Below are 11,403 nucleotides of genomic sequence, written 5' to 3' on the forward strand. Positions count from 1 at the left end.
TAATAAACAATAACTTACTTTTTGAGAAAGGCAGTGCTGCAGTAGGAAGCCAAAGAAATCAGCAACTGTCTGTGTGAAGCTGTTCAGAGTCCGAATGTACCAAACGTCTCCACTAGGGAACCAAGTAAAGCCATGCTTCCCACCTGGTGGTTCTTCATCTGTGTTTAACATCACAGAGTCTAGAAAGCTGACAGTGGCCTGCTGTGCAGTTGTCTGGTGCCATAATGGAATGCCAACACTCAGCTGACCCCTCTGTAAAGGATAAAGGAAAGCTGGAAAGAGGAAGAGGCTCTGAGAGAATTCATCCTAGGAGAAAAATCCCTTGTAGCATAAAGCTATTTTTAAACTAAAGTCGAACATTATTTTCTTCCTCAAAATAGAATGTGAAAGCTGGCTTTTCTACCTAAATGTGGGCAGCAGTTGTGAGTCCGTCCAGCAGGGGGCGAGCTCTCATCTGCTTATAAAGAAAATGTTAATTCAGCTACCCAGAGTTCTCAAATTAATGGGGGAAAAAAAAACCATAAAGTTGCAAGTGTTTTGATATAAAATTGTGCTACGTGAGGTTATGATTAATGGCTTGGAGTCTGCCCGCAATGACAGACAGACAGACAGATCAGAGTGGTTAAGCTCCTGGAGCTACCCCACAAAGTTCTCTGTGGTCCGGTCAGGACTGCTGAACAGAAAGCAGTACCTCTCAGGCTGAGAGCAGGCTGTCCTCAGAAGGACTCGGCCTTTACACTCCAAGCAATTCCAGACAGGAAGCTGGTGGCAGAGAGTACACGCTGTAAATGAGTATTCTGAGTGGTGTTTCAGGCAGAATCTGGAATTCTGAACGTCTCAAGCTTGGAGCGACATGAGCAGCTGGCAGATAGGTCCCACACGTAGACTTTGCCACTCCAGTCACAGAACTTGCTTAGCACAGACTCCTGGTGAGTTAAGCTTACTGTAGCCCCCCCCCCCCCACACACACCAGATTTAGAAATGGAGAAGACCTGTGGCTCTCCCATTCCTTTCTTGCAAAGGATTCAAAGCTAATTAGAACTGTCTAGTTCTTGCTCGTGTGTTGGGATACAAGGAGCCAACACAGTAAGCCCATGAAAGTCTCGCTGCATTTCTTACTTTGTTATTGGTGTGACAAAAGAGCTGAAGAGAACAACTTGGGAAAAGAAGGGTTCGTTTGGGCTCGTAATTTGAGGCCAGAGAAGAGCATTAGCTCTCTGGAGTTACAGGTAAGCAGCCTGACATGGGAGCTGGGAACCAAGTCCAGGCACCCTCATCTCGTATTTTGTGGTATGCAATTCTGTGTGCTCTTTAATACACATATATACTATTGCTCTATGTATATGTACAGGAAGAGTAATAAAACAGACTATAAAAGAAAATAGAGCCATACATAAGGCCTCAAACATTCAATCAAATACCAGAGTGAACTGAAGCTTTTGTAAGGCTCGGGGGGAAGGATAGTCTCCACAGATCCTGCTATAATCAACACAATCAAGTAACTCAAGGGCTACCTTGAGGGAGGGAATGCTTGAGAAAAGCGGCGAGGTCCACAGGCATTCCGCTTTGCCTGCACAGTTAAATTTGTGTCTATTTCCTGATACTATCGTTAACAGCGCCCCTGTCCATTCTCCAGAATCCCCTAGTTGGGAAAATCAATGGTGAGGTGTGCTGGCCACACAGCACCTTCTGTTCTTGTGCCTGATGAGGGAGCTGAGGGGAACAACTCCTTGGATTTTCTAAACCAGAAGGTTCATTAGATGCATGAAGTGCTAGATACAGCAAACTTCAAAAGAGCGGCACCACCAGTTAGTCCCTCATAGGCATTTTATCTGGACAGCAAAGCCCCTGGGCTCTGAGCGTTTTTTTCTAGAATCATATGAGTTATAGCATAGGTCTGTGCTTATTAACCCTCCCAAAGATAGAACTGATGAAGCAAAAGACTTCAAGGTTAAGTCTACAGGCCTGACTATGGGCATAAAACACTCAGGATGTGGGCAGAAAGGTATGAATTCTTGGGTCATAACACTAGGTTACTGATCTAAATCTGTAGAGTGTGGCCACAGGAAAGAGCAGGCTGTGTACTGCTCTGAGTTACTCTAAGTCCTGTGAGTGGCCTTCAGGCTGAGTCCTGTCCAGGGTGATGGATGCTATTTTACCAGCCAGCCTTTGGTTCCACTGTGAGTACAAACTCTGGGGAAAAAAATGACAGTGTATCTTTGTGCACATAGACACCACTGCCTACCCTCACCACCCATGGGGCACAGACCGATAGGTTATTTGTAAAAATAAAAAAACAGCACCTATAAAAGTGGAGGAGGTTGGGAACATATGAACAGATGGTCATACTGAAATCAAATCAGAAAAAAAAATAAAACAGATCTAAAAACTTTTAGAATATGTTAGACCCAAGCAGAGTATAACATTCTCATCTGGACCCCATAAAGAAGAATATACCCTGTTGCTATGGTGATGGTCCCCACCAACCTCCCATCCATCTGTCTAAGGGTTAAAGAGAACTTCATGTTAGGAGTCCCTGGGGTTTCAGGTTGGCTGAGGTTGGTCACCACTGCTTGATGCAGCCCATTCAAATCATGTTCCTTTGGTCCAGTGGATCATCTGACCAAGGCCACTCTTTGTGCCTTACCTTTAGGGCTTTGTGCTGCAACAGAATCAGCTTCTAAGCTCAAGGGCCTGGGCCTCAGAGCAGCTCTGTCTCCCTGTTAACTCTCATGCCACTTTGAACTCTCCTCTTTATTTAACTCTTTTGTAGCCACTCTGTCACTAACACTGGTGTGGGATGTGTGGTCTGAGAGATGACATTAATAAAGATTAGGGATTCTAAAAACAACAACAACAACAACAACAACAACAACAACAGAAAACGTGTTTGCCAGCACCAGGGAGGAAGGAGAATCAGTTGTACTTGAAGGTTATAGCCAACTAAACAGGTAAGCCTGTGAATTCACTGTTATTCATAAATTCTGATGTCACAGAAAGACACAAATATGTCTACGTCTCTGCCATAACATGCCCATGATGTTATAAATGTACTTTCCTTTCTACTCTCTAAATTACAGTGGTGCCCGGTTGCATGGAATCTTGTAATAAATGCCAGCACTCCAAGAGTTGTGTGATTTTAAGCAGCAGCTCGGGACAGAGTGCCAAGGTCTTGTATGCTAAACTATAATCCTCAGATATCTGACGTAACCCATCTTTACTTCTTGCCTTAGCTTAATCGTTTCCAGCTTTGTACAAAGCTTGCAGCGGCCTCTTAGGTGCGTCAGGGTGGACGGGCGTGTGCTATTCCCATCAAGACAATTCTGGATAAGCAGCATGTTTACCAAGATTCTTTCTGACAGCCTGGGAAGCATGGACAACTACACAGAAAGCAACTCTACATCAAGGAAAGGGGGATTTATGGCTCACACATTAGCACCTAGCAGTTGGGGTCTGAACTCTTTATCAGGACCCCAGCCATATTTCTGTCTGCCTGTCTGTCTGCCTGCCTGCCTGCCTGTCTGTCTAGGATATTAATAGTACCTCTAATAAATTTCTTACTCAAAGGGAAAGTGCATCTCAGAGTTCCCCCTTGAATCTCAAAATGAAACCTCTTAAGAGCTTGTAGCCAGCCAAACACCAGAAGAAACCTCCTTCGCAAGGGACTTACTCCCAGTGAGAGGACCATGCGGCTTCAGCAGCTCTGAGAGCTGCTACCGATGATTACTCTCACACTGTCAGCACATGGGTTTGAGAAGAGACACATCCAAACCACAATGCCTGGAAGCAAGAGAAGAAAGAGAGCAGGGGTTGAGAGGAAAGCTTCGAGGGACCCAGCCCATTAAAGAGCATTAGAGATAGGGAGAGGTGAGGAGTCACCCTGCAGTTCACCCTGGACCTAGGGAACACAGGCCAAGGACAGAGGTGCTAGCATTCAGGGCTAAGAAAAGTGGTCCCCTCTCTGATTTCCAGTGTTCCCTCTTTCCTATATCCACACATCACCGGGGAACTGAGAGTGAGTGACAAAAGCTGTGTGGGGTTACTGTGTGGTGTTCAGGACAGGTGACTTCCACCCACCCACATAACAACACACCTCAAGTCACAAAGACTATGAGCACCAGGAAAACAAATTGGCATTCTTTGCACTACTATAGGTGTGGGGGTGGGGTGGGGGTGGGAGAAACAGATCTGAACCAGAAACTGCTGTGGTCTTCAGACCTCTCCATCAAAGACGGTGTGGGCCTCTTTCCTGATCCTCTCCTTGGTGGCCAGCAGATGTTAGGTTATGTCAGCAGGGATAGGAGGCCGGAGGCAGCTAATTCCTCAGCGATGAAGTTTTTGCCAGAAGCCAACCACAGCCTTTTCCCCGTTAATAAGAAGCAGCCTTGCCTGGTTGTGTTTGGTCTTGTTCCATTTTTTCTTAAACGGTTGCCCGACTCTCCGGTCACCCAGTTGAACTTGAACCTGAACCTGAAACGTGACCCCAATTCATCAGTATTCCTGGCAGCTTTTCCCTGCAGCACCCCTGAGGGCTAGGCATGCTGGAGGACAGTTTTCTCAAGTGTGGTCTGGACACAAGCCATAGGAAGGAGACACTGCCTGGGCCCCACCCTTATTTCTCAAGTTCCTCAAAAGTTCTGGGGCACAATCTAGTCTGAGGACCAACTGCCCCTGGAATGTTCTGTCCCTTTGTATCACGTCTGAATTGATGGTTCCTTATTGTCTCTGTCACCTTTCGTTGTGCTGTTCACTTGTCTATCCCAGGTATTAATAAGTACTGGTTACGTAAATGAAATGTTTGTTGGGCGCTCCTTCTCCACCAGGCACTGGGGCTTAGTACTGGAGATGCCACTGCAAGCCAGGAAGGCATGAATGACGTGGTGCCCAGAAATGTGGAAGGCAGGAGCAGAGAAGTAGCCCCACTATGTGCATACTGGTAACACAGTATGACGAGGATAATGAGGAAGTGTGGGAGGAATATGAGCAGGATTTGTGGGAGTGACCAGGAAGCTACTGAGGACAGAAAGAAGTCCCCCTGGTCTCACCACAGTGTGCAGACAGAGGCCACCCTTGTGTCTGCCTTTACTGCTGTAAGGAGCTCAAAGCAGTGTAAGTGCTCTGCTCTACTCAAAGGACAGGGAGGCCAGGATGGAAGTCTCAGTAGGACTGAGCACTGTCCTAGTCTTTGTGGCTTTATCCAGAGGGTACATGCAGTAACACTGAGACACAACGGCTGGCTCAGTCAGTAAAGTACTTGCCGTGCATTCATGAACATCTAAGTTTGATCCCTAGAGTGTGTGTGTATGTGTATGTTTGTGCGTGTGTATATATATGTGTGTGTGTGTGTGTATGTGTGTATGTTTGTGCGTGTGTGTATATATGTGTGTGTGTGCGTGTGTGTGTATTCAGGAATGTTGATGTGTGCTTACAATCTCAGCATAGAGGAGGAAGAGACAGACAGATCTCTAGTGATTACTGATGAGATAGCCTGACCTAGCTCCAGGTCAGTGAGAGACCCTTTCTCAAAACTCAATGTGGACCATAGTCCTGAAGAAGGATATCTGGGGTTGCCCTCTAACCATCACACATGTGGACCTGCATGCATACCGTCACACACAGGTCTAACAGAAGCATGCACATGTGTGCACATAAACACACACACACTTGCACATGCAAATAACTAAAAAAATAAAGTACATTTGCAAAGCCAGCAGCCACACCAGAACACATGACATCCTAGTTTTAGGGGGAAGAGACACAAACGGCAGAGCTCTGTGGTGTGGATGCCTCCCCTCAGCTTTCCCACCAGCCCTCCACATACATGCTCAAAACCTCCCTTTAGGTGTGTGGGTTTTTTTCACAAGCAGATTCAACTCACTTTATTTTGATTTTTTTTTTTTTTTTGAGATTGCTGTGGGAATGGGGTGAAGGGTAAGGGAAGGAATTTTTTTTGTTTTGTTTTGTTTTTTGTTTTTTTGAAACAGGGTTTCTCTGGCTGTCCTGGCTGTCCTGGAACTCATTTTGTAGACCAGGCTGGCCTCAAACTCAGAAATCTGCCTGCCTCTGTCTCCCAAGTGCTGGGATTAAAGGCGTGCGTCACCACTGCCTGGCTATTCTGAAATTTTTAAAAAGGAGTTTAAATCCACTTTGATGTTGTTGTTCTACAGCAAGGCCTCTTTCACTCTGCAGTTCAGGCTGCCCTTGAAATCTTGGTAACCCGCCGGTGTCACCCTCCCAAGTACTGAAATCATCTTTTATTGAACGACCTGATTATCAAAATTTCCATCTTTTTCCCCACAAGGCTACGAGGAAATCCAGAGGTACAATAATGAGGTTTTCCTAGACGTTGATCAAATTTGTATCCTGATCCATTTTGTTTAAGAAAAAAATAGACAATTTTTTTTAAGACAGCTGCAATCCAATTGCTTTTATTCTTGGGAGCTGTCACAACTTTAGGCTATAAAGCATGACTTTCAGGGCTGGAGACAGGGCTCAGTTAGTTAACTGCTTTTTGAATAAGCATGAGAACCTGTGTTCACTCCCCAGAAGCCAAATGTAAATAGCCATTGGGGCTGTAGAAAGGGCTAGGATCAATGCTGGCTGCTCTTCCAGAGCATCTGGGTTCAGTTTCCAGCACCTCCATGGTGGCTCGCAACTGTCTGTAACTCCAGTTCCAGAGGCTCCAACAGCCTCTTCTGGTCTCTGTGGGTACCAGGCTTATATGAGGTGCACAGACATATATACAGGTAAAATACACATACACATAAAATTTAAAAAAGAAACAAAAAACAGCCAGGCATGGTGATATCTGTTTGTAATCTCAGGTTTAAGGAGGCAGAGACAGGGAAACCCAAGGGTTCACTAGCTAGCCAGGCTTCCAGAATTGTCCAGCCTCAGACCTATGAGAGACCTTATTTCAAACAGCAAGACAGACAGCCCCTAAGGAACCACACTTGAGTACATATGTGTATGCAGACAACATTGATGCAGACCTATGCTCACACATGCACACTCTCACATACACTCACACACACTCATACACATACACTTACATGTGCACACTCACACAAAGTTATTGACTGTGATAAGAAGGATGACCATTTTCTCCCAGGGCTGCCGGGCTTCGGTAGAGGATCTTTCTTTCCATGGGGTCACCCTTACCCTCCCTGATAATCTGTTGGTCTGATTCACTGCAGATGTCAGCACAGCTGCAGACTTTCCTCAGTCCCTTCTCGACACCTCTGCCAGGCTACCTAAGGCTGTGTGTTCCTTGCCTTTCCCTAACTCTGATGCTTCCCCTGTGTCCTAGATCATTGGTGCTTAAGGTCCCATTCTGCTTGAGTGGAATTTGTGTCATTTTTTCACAACAGATTTTCCAGGGAAGTCAAGTCTTCATGGCGGAGGGGATATTGCTTACGTGGAGTTCAGTTGGGGGACTCCTTGCACCCCCACCCACATTTGTGCAGCAACCCTGAGATCCTGCTGTCTGGTAGATGTGTACTTGCTCATTCATAACCGAGGCGCCTTCACCCAACTGTTTGACAGCTGTGTCTCCCAAACCCTTTGAATCCTAGATTACTGTCACAACAATGTTATGATTTATTGTTCAAACTCTCTCAAGAATGTGATTGTTTCTTTTAAACAGCTTCTCCATTAAGGACACACACACACACACACACACACACACACACACACACACACATTGTCCCAAGTCTCTTACTCTGTGGGTGGCCTCACTATTTAGTTCCAAATACAGCCTCTGAGGAAAGGAGGAGAAAGAAGAGAGATTTAGGTGGACTTCAGTATCTATATTTATCACTAAATTTAAGGATATCACAAATGTAGGTAATTTGGGCTTCACCTTCAATTCCCTTCCCTTTCTGGTCCTTACCAATATTTATTTAGTCACTGACAATCTTGAGGCAACTCTATTGATAAAGTCTTCTGCCTAAAACTGTCCTTCCAAACTTCACCCTTCCCAAGCCAGATGGATGCTTTCCTTTTCTTTAAATTTCTCAGAGATTTTTTTGGGTAGAACAGAGGATGACATTTCTGCCTGCTCACCCCCAAACATTTTCTTGAGATGCTGTGCTGGCATCTCTGTTTGCATGTCCTCCACAGTCTTGTGTTTGAACATTTGCTTCCAGCTGTCAATGATCCTTGTGGAGGTTGTAGGATCTTTGGAATGTCTACTGTAGGATGTCAGGGACCTGCCTTGAGGGCTAGGTCCTAGTCCTGCTTCAGCCTAGGGCAACTCTGACTCTTATCACACAGAGATGGGAAGAGTCCAAGTCCCATGCTCTCGCTGCCACGGAGATCACCATGCCTTCCCTGCCTTGGCACAAAACCTCTGCAAGCATGAACCCAAGTAAATCTCTATCTTTTAAGCTGTTTCTCAAAGCTGTTTGATCACAGGAGTGAGAAAAGAAACCAGCACCTAGGCCTCCCATGCTACCACACTGGACGACAGACGGCCGTCCTTACCAGCCAGTTCTCTAGGTTTTTATGGTTCTTGGGAATAGTTCTACATGGCTTTCCAGATTTGCTCACAGTGCTCTGCTTCTAACCAGTGGGAACTACCCACTGTCCCCAGATCTCTCTAACCCGGCAGTGTCTCCTCTGTTCCCCACAGCTGAGACTCATCCTCCTCGCCTCTCAGTGTCCTCAGAGTTCTCTGGGCCCGACTCCAGAACCTTCTGAGGATTTATTTATTTATGTCATCATCTTATTTTTGAATGAACTGATAGCGTGCATCACACAGATGTGGTATTTTGCTAATCTAATTGTAGATATCTGTTCAATAAGATTTCCTTAGAGACTAGCGAGATGGCTCAGTCAGTAAAGTGCCTGCCGTACACATGTAAGGACCTGAGTTGGATCCCTCAGAACCCGTGTATTAAAAACTGAGTGTGCTGGTATGCACGGATCACCCCAGCTCTGGGAAGATGAAAACAGACAGAGTCCTGGCACTCACTGGCCAGCCAGACTGAATTATCTATCTAGGCCCACGTCAATGAGGGCTCTAACTCAGAACGCTCAAGTTCACGCTGGAGAGACAATAACTCAGCAGTTAAGAGAACTTGCAGCTTTTCCAGGGAACTAGAGTTTGGTTCCCAAAACCCACACTAAGCAACTCACAAACATGTGTAACTTCAGTTCCTGGGTATCTCACACCCTCTTCTGGCCTCAAGGACCCCACACACATATATACTCAGACATATACTCAGGTACAACACACACACACAAATTAATTAATTAATTAATTAATTAATTAATTAATATTTTTAAAAGCAAGGTGGACAGGCCTTGAGGAATGACAGCTGACTACATCCACATGTATGTGCACCTACATGCATCTACACACATGGGCACACACACATGAAATTCCCTTTTAAATGTGAACATATTTATTTACTTACAGAGGGACTTTAATAAACAAGAAACAGCCTCATATGCCAGAAATTGGACAAGATCGATAAAGCAGTCCCTTTAGGCAAAGGCTGCAAACACTGTGAGCACACGCTGGTCTCTGGGTGTGCAGTAACTCTTCTGTTTTAACAAAGGCTAATGTAGCATGTGCATTTGCTTAACTGTGCATTTGTGCCCCCGAGTTTAGTTTCCCCTACAAATGAATGTGTGAGGGGACTAGAGGTGTCTCCTTGGCCCTTTTCCCCAGCTGCTAGTTTTCTTTCCAGCCTCAGATATCCTAAGCTCTCCAATCTGTCAGTCCTACAATTACTATACCATACTCGGCGAAGCGGCCGCTGAAGACATTCTTGTCTTCTCTTAACGTCTTGATGCAGCGAGCACTCAGCAAACACTGGCTGAAATGATGCCAGTAAAAATTCCAGAGTCGATGCCAAGGGATTTTAGGAGTATTAAAATATGAGTCCTATCTAAACATTCAACACTTTCATTTTTTTCTCAAGTTAAATAACATAATCTTCAGGCAGAACTACAAGTTATCTTCTTGTTTTACTTTCCCCTACAGAAGACGTTTCTCTCACCAGCAACTTCAATTCGACTTACAAAGAAGCACATTCAAGACCAGCACCTCCCTCAGTGTGCCATTTCTAATGAGATGTCCCCTGTCTCCTCTCAGATTTGAAAACTTGGTCTCTATTTGGTGACAGTGTTTGGGGAGGCTTAGGCAGTGTGCCATTGCTTGAGGAAGGATGTCACTGGAGGTGGGCTTCGAGGTTTCCCAGGACTCACCAGTCAACATTTGAATTTGCTCTGTGTGGTGCTTTCCCTTTGAACTGTGAGCTCTTAGCTTCCAACTTCAGCTGCCATGACTGCTGCCGGCTGTGCACACCATTGCGGACTCTAGAACCATAAGCTCAAAATAAACTCTTGCTTCTATAAGTTGCCTGGGTCTTAGTGTTTCATAGCAGCAACAGAAAATGAGCTGATACATGCAGCAGTAGCGATACCACCAGAACTGCCTCCAAGTCTCCAGGGCACCTTCTGTTAAAACAGCATTTGACATGAAAAAGCCACATGAAAAAGTCAGACTTCAAAGCTACTTTGGAAAGTTCTCCCAAAACTCTTGAGCAGTTTTTGAGCTTTGGAAATTGAATTACATGTGGTTACAATGAGCTTTAGTGTCTCATTGACCAAGATGTCAGCAGCCACCACCACCAGCTCCTTCCCAAGGCTTGGCTTTGTGATATAAATATAATGAGATTTACCAAACCCATCAAAACTAGACTGTGATGTAGGAAACAGACAACCAAACATGATGCTATCACACAGAAACCTTTTAGGAACTGATCATGAAGAAATAGAGGAGTTCAATAAACCATCAGCCTTTTCATTTGCAAGAGGATAAGACTGATTCTCAAGGGTCTGCTTCCCCTTAAAGGGGGGGGGGCATACCTGTAATCCTGTGACTCTTCTACCTTTGCAGGCAGGGGCGGGATCAATCCAGCATCATATATGTCAAGGAATATATGCCTTTAGGAATACCTGCTTTCTTCCCGGTCCCTAAAGAAGTCAGGACTACATATGGCCCTTGTCACCTGGAAGAATCTGGTGATGGTGACTGCAGACATCTTGGGAAAGGGGACACTGGGAGTCATCGGACTCATGTGTAACTTAATTCACAATTTCAAAAACTAGTCAAGAAGGTTGGGGAGTTGGGTCAGTCAGTGATGTGCTTGCTGCCAATCTGTATTCCATCTTCAGCATCCACATAAAAGCTAGACACAATGGCGTGTGTCTGTAATCCCAGGCACTGGGAAAGTGGAGGCAGGAGGATACCTAGAGCTCACTGTCCAAGCAGCCTTGCTCAATCTGTGAGCTTCAGGTTCAGTAAAAGGCATCTCCTAAAAATAAGTAATAAATTAGAAATTAATAAATAAATGCAGTAAGATGGAGAAACAATTGAGTAATGGCAATCTC

Source organism: Grammomys surdaster, unplaced genomic scaffold, assembly GCF_004785775.1.
Source record: "Grammomys surdaster isolate TR1022 unplaced genomic scaffold, NIH_TR_1.0 133, whole genome shotgun sequence".
NCBI lineage: Eukaryota > Metazoa > Chordata > Mammalia > Rodentia > Muridae > Grammomys > Grammomys surdaster.